Source organism: Otolemur garnettii, unplaced genomic scaffold (assembly GCF_000181295.1).
Source record: "Otolemur garnettii isolate 467f Iridium unplaced genomic scaffold, OtoGar3 scaffold00025, whole genome shotgun sequence".
NCBI classification, from domain to species: Eukaryota; Metazoa; Chordata; class Mammalia; order Primates; family Galagidae; genus Otolemur; species Otolemur garnettii.
Window position 1 is genome coordinate 15,480,039 of NW_003852420.1, and position 5,357 is coordinate 15,485,395.

At 43.3% G+C, this 5,357-nt stretch overlaps 1 protein-coding gene and 1 pseudogene across 2 annotated transcripts in view; one reads left to right on the plus strand and one right to left on the minus strand.

Moving 5' to 3' along the window:
• Positions 1–5,357, plus strand: part of CBFA2T2 (CBFA2/RUNX1 translocation partner 2) — a 160,780-nt gene that overhangs the window by 26,537 nt on the left and 128,886 nt on the right. The gene's annotated exons all lie outside the window — the stretch shown is intronic.
• On the minus strand, positions 2,405–4,763 carry LOC100956799 (annotated as a pseudogene).

The window sequence follows — 5,357 nt, forward strand, 5'->3', positions numbered from 1 at the left end:
AGCTCACAGCAACCTTCAGCTCTTGGGCTTAGGCTATTCTCTTGCCTCAGTCTCCCGAGTAGCTGGGACTACTGGTGCCTGCCACAACGCCCGGCTATTTTTTTGTTGAAGTTTGGCTGGGGCTGAGTTTAAACCCACTGTTACCCTGCTCAACTGAGCCACAGGTGCCATCCTCTTTTTTTTTTTTTTTTAGTAGAGATGGGGGTCCTGCTTTTGCTTAGGTTGGTCTTGAGCACATCAGCTCAAGCTGTCCATCCGTCTTGGCCTCTGAGAGTGCTAGGATTACAGGTGTGAACCTCTGTGCCTGGCTTTACACGTTATTTTTCCTCTTGATTTCTTAGCTAATTTTTTTTATCATACATAATTTAATTTGTATATGTTTTACAATAAGTGTTTGTCTTCTGATTATTTACATTTTATTTTATTGTTTTTGAGACAGAGTCCCATTGTAGAGTGCTGTGATGTCACAGCTTACAGCAACCTGAAACTCTAGGGCTTGATTCTCTTGCCTCGGTCTCCCGAGTAGCTGTGACTACAGGCCCCCACCACAATGCCTGGCTATTTTTGTTATTGTTGTTGTAGTTGTCATTGTTGTTTTGGCTGGCTGGGCTGGGTTCAAACTTGCCAGCCTCGGGTACAAGTGGCCCGTACCCTACCCATTGAGCTATGGGTGCTGCCCCGATTATTTAAACTTTAGTTCTTTAGGCTCAGTGCCTATAGCTCAGTAGCTAGGGTGCCAGCCACATACACTGAAGCTGGAGGATTTGAATCCAGCCTGGGCCTGCCAAACAGCAGTGACAACTACAACCAAAAAAAAAAAAATAGCTGGGCGTTGTGGTGAGCGACTGTAGTCCCAGCTACTTGGGAGACTGAGGCAAGTCTCCTTGGGCGTCTTGGGCCAGAGAATCACTTAAGCCCAAGAGTTGGAGGTTGCTGTGAGCTGTGATGCCATGACACTTTACCAAGGGTGACACAGTGAGACTCTGTCTCAAAAGAAAAGAAAAATTGCAGATTTGTAAGGAACTTGATACTTAGTGAGAGATGTGGTTTTTGCACTTGAGTAACTGAGCAAAATAGATTAAGATGAGCACATACGAGAGGAATAAAAGAAGTGATCAGTAAAGGTTGCATGTGAAAAATGCCATCTGAACCAGGCCTTTAAGGATAGCTTTCAGACTGATCAAGAGGATCAAAGTGATCATGACTGGAACCCAGATTTTTTTTTTTTTTTTGAGATAGAGCTTCAAGCTGTCACCCTGGGTAGAGTGCTGTGGCATCACAGCTCACAGTGGCTCTTTTTTGGTTGCAGCCATCATTGCTGTTTGGTGAGCCCAGGCTGGATTCGAACCCGCCAGCTAAGGTGTCTATGGCTGGCGCCTTAGCCACTTGAGTCACAGGCACTGAGCCTGGAACCCAGATTTTTTGACTGGCTTGATTGGTGGGCTTCCTTTTCCCTTTGAATACTAAGATCCCAGTGAGGTCTTCATTATCAGCCTCTGACTCAAGTGCCAGTTGTATTTCTGTTCTTAACTCTGTGTGTGGAGTCAGGGATGATAGAATTTATAAGTATCCTCTGAAGTTGCTCTGCAGTTTTTTTGCTAGAGTTGTATATACATCGATGTTCAGTCCACCTTAAAACGTCTATATTTGCTTACAGATGGCAAGTATTCTCATTAAAATGTCCACTCTTTTGGTTGAGAATCAAGGCTGTTTGCCAAGAACCAACTTAGTCCATCTACATGTATTCCTGCCAATACCAAGTTCCAAGCTTGTGGTGCCACCAATTGGCTGATGTGAGGAAGTGTTTAACCTTTTTCTTTGCCTGTTCGGAGTTTGCATTGCCCATGCATGGCCCAGTTATTTGCACCTTAAGACTTTTTTTGGTCATATTCATGTTCTTCATGATAATCTTCCATTGTTCCTTTTTCTGTTACAGATTTCCCATTTCTTCCCCTTCAATTTGTTCTTTGTGAGTTACAAAAAGAAAAATAATGAACTAGGTGTACGATTACTTGCAGTGTCTTTGTGTAAAGCAGTGGTTCTGAGCCTGTGGGTCGCGACCCCTTTTGGGGGTTGAACGACCCTTTCACAGAGGTCACCTAAGACCATCCTGCATATCAGATATTTACATTAAGATTCATAACAGTAGCAAAATTACAGTTATAAAGTAGCAACGAAAATAATTTTATGGTTGGGGGTCACCACAACATGAAGAACTATATTAAAGGGTCGCGGCTTTAGGAAGGTTGAGGACCACTGGTGTAAAGAAAGAGGAAAGTGGTAATCCTGATCTTTTTTTTTTTTCTTTTTAACCTTTCATTTTTTTCTTTAATAGGAGTGAGTTGTATATAGGGGTGTTAAATGCTTTATAGACAAGGAAAAAAACTGCGCTAGAACCAACTTATTAATCATCTTCATCCTCCTCTTCATTGTCTTCATCTTCCTTATCTTCCTTTTCTTCCTTCTTTTTCTTACTTTTTACAGCCTTGATGCCTCCCTTTTCCCCTGCATCAGGCTTTCCTTTAACTTGATATGCAACAATATCCTTTTCATAGTTTTTCTCCAGCTTTGCAGCCTTCTTTTCATAAGGCTGCTTGTCATCTGCAGCAGTGTTATCCCACATCTCTACCAGCTCTTTGCAACATCACCAATGGATAGGCCGGGACGTTCTCCTTTGATTTTTGGGCGATACTCAGAACAGAACAAGAAAAAGGCCGAAGGAGGCTTCTTGGGTGCATTGGGATCCTTGAACTTCTTTTTCGTTTCCCCTTTAGGAGGGATATGGGTTTTCATTTCTCTTTTATAATGAGCCTTGTCTGCCTTTGCCATATCTTCAAATTTTCCTTTCTCTTTAGCAGACATGGTCTTCCACCTCTCTGAGCACTTCTTAGAAAACTCTGAGAAGTTGACTGAAGCATCTGGGTGCTTCTTTTTGTGCTCCTCCGGACAAGTTTGCACAAAGGATGCATATAATGACATTTTGCCTCGCAGCTTCTTAGGATCTCCTTTCCCCACGTTTAGGTGTTTTTCCTCAGAGAGACACAGAGTCACTCAGTGTCCGTCCAGCTCTCACTTGCCCTGGTGCTGTCCCTGTGGAGCTCAGTGTACTGCAATGGCTGTGAGAGCAGGAGTCAGACACAGCCTCCTCATTCTCTCCACTCTGTAACATTGCTCTCCTGATCTTTTTGTAAATGAAATTCATATGTGGCAGTCTTTAAAATAAGTGTTCCTAAATCCCCTACATAAGTTTTTATCTTCTTCCCTTCCTTCATTTTTTTACAAGAGTTTTACTTTGTTGGCCTCGGTAGAGTGCCATGGTATCATAGCTCACAGCAACCTCAAACTCTTGGGCTCAAGTGATTTTCTTGCCTCAGTTTCCCAAGTAGCTGGTACCCACCACAATGCCAGGCTCTTTTTAGACAGGATCTGGCTCTGCCTCTGGCTCAGGCTGGGTCTTGAACCTGTTAGCTCAGGCAGTCCATCTGCTTCAGCCTCCCAGAGTGCTAGGATTACCGCCATGAGCCACTACACATAGCCCTATTATTTTTGTAATTTGTTTTATTCTTTGTATTCCAGTATTCAAGATTGGTAAAAACCATAATCAAGGCTGGGTGCCTGTTGCTCAGTGGTTAGGGTGCTGGCCACATGCTTCAGGGCCAGTGGGTTCTGCTTAAAAAAACAAAATAGCCGGGTGTTGAAATGGGCACCTGTAGTCCTAGCTACTAGGGAGGCTGAGGCAAGATAATTGCTTGAACCCAAGAGTTGAGGTTGTTGTGAGCTATGATTCCATGGCATTGGAATCCATGTATCAAGGGTTACAAAGTAAGACTCTGTCTCAATAAAAAAAAAAAAAAATACCATAATCTAGTTTGTTGAATCTTGTTTAGTTTACTATTATTGCAATCATATTATTGTCCATTGTGGCATTTCCCAAGGAATATATTGCAAAACTGTTCTATAAGATATCAATAGACATTATGAAGGAAAAAGGTCTCATTATGATCACAACAGTTTGTGAAAGATTGAGATAGCTTAGTGCATGTTTTCTTAGCGCCTTTAATGAGGCACTAAGAAAATAATATTTGTATTGCAAATTGTAAGAAAGTAGTAAGAGTGTGAAGTGTTTCTTAGCCAATTTGACTGGTGTAGACTCTCCCTCCATCAGTATCCTTTTTTTTTTTTTTTTTGTAGAGACAGTTTCACATTATTGCCCTCAGTAGAGTGCCTTGGTGTCACACAGCTCATAGCAACCTGCAACTCCTGGGCTTAAGTGATTCTGTTGCCTCAGCCTCCACAGGCGCCTGCCACAACGCCCGACTATTTTTTTGTTGCAGTTTGGCCGGGGCTGGGTTTGAACCCTCCACCCTCGGTATATGGCCGGCACCCTACCTACGGAGCCACAGGTGCTGCCCTTTTTTTTTTTTTAAGACAGAACCTCACTCCACTGTTGGCCTGGGTAGAGTGTCCTGGTGCCATCATAGCTCACAGCAACCTCAAACTATTGGGCTCAGGTGATCCACTTGCCTCAGCCTCCCGAGTAGCTGGGACTTACAGGCACTCACCATAATGCCTGGCTAGTTTTTCTAGTTTTAGGTGAAATCTGTTCTTGTTTTTGTTCAGGTTGGTCTGGAACTCCTGAGCTCAAGCAGTCCTTCCTCCTGGGCCTTCCATAGTGCTAGGATTACAGGTGTCAGCCACTGGGCTGAACCCCTCCATCAGTATTTTAAGGGATTAGTACATAGTACCGCATAGTCAAAGAACATTGCGATTAATGCTGGCCCACTGTTTTTCCATTGTAAAATAACTTGGGTTTATTGTAGGCTTTGGGGGCTTCTTTCTTGGTATCTTTTTTTTTTGAGACAGAGCCTCAAGCTATCCCCTCCTGGGTAGAGTGCTGTGCCATCACAGCTCACAGCAACCTCCAACTCCTGGGGTCAAGCAAGTCTCCTGCCTCAACCTCCCAAGTAGCTGGGACCATAAGCGCCCATCACAATGCCCAGCTATTTTTTGGTTGCAGCCGTCATTGCTGTTTGGCGGGCCTGGGCTGGATTTGGACCTGCCAGCTCAGGTGTATGTGGCTGGTGCCTTAGCCTCTTGAGCCACAGGCGCTGAGCCAGTTTATAGGAATTTATGTATGGAAGGTTCACCATGGAATTGTCATCACTGTCAGGGAATTTGATATGATCAATTGATAGTGAGTAGGAAGATGATTCACATGTAAAAATTAGTTTTGTATTATTCTGTTGTCAGGGAATTTCATGTGGCCAATTAACAGTGAATAGGAAGATGATTCACGTATAAAAATTAGTTTTGCATTATGTCTTTTTTTTTTTTTTTTTTTTTGAGACAGAGCCTCA